The sequence below is a fragment of the Cystoisospora suis genome, assembly GCF_002600585.1.
Source record: "Cystoisospora suis strain Wien I chromosome Unknown contig_11661, whole genome shotgun sequence".
Taxonomy (NCBI): Eukaryota; Apicomplexa; class Conoidasida; order Eucoccidiorida; family Sarcocystidae; genus Cystoisospora; species Cystoisospora suis.
The window spans coordinates 1,471-2,016 of record NW_027164425.1 but is presented as its reverse complement, the minus strand read 5'-3'; positions in this window follow the sequence as shown (position 1 = coordinate 2,016).

Sequence of the window (546 nt, the reverse complement as noted above, 5' to 3'; positions counted from 1 at the left end):
TTAATGATAGATAGATTAAAGATAGATGGATAGATAGATAGATTAAAGATAGATTAAAGATAGATAGATAGGCAGCGATGAAAACAGAAAGACTACAGAATACCTGTTTCTCCCCATACATATAGACAGAGAGATAGATACCTGCATAAAGGTATCTCTCTCTCTGTCTACATGTATGGCCGTAGTTGACGCTAAGTGGTATGCACAAGATACAAGGACATACACATAGATGTACCACTCTACCTATATCTCCACCTAGGTAGATATAGATATATACGTATATATTGATTGATACTCATTGATATGATGAGTTTTGTGCGGCTTATATTCGAGGAGAGGAGTTATTCTCTTCTTTGCATGACGCTGTCTACCTAGTTGCCTGAGAAAGACCATAACCCATCGAAGTATTGTGCATCTCTACGACTGTATGAATAGCAAGACAGATTGATAGGAAGGCTCGCATGTCGAAAGCCGTTTCTTCTTCCTAACGTGTAAAAGAGAGAGAATGATGGAGAGACATTTTGACCCTTTTCTTGTTTGGTGGAA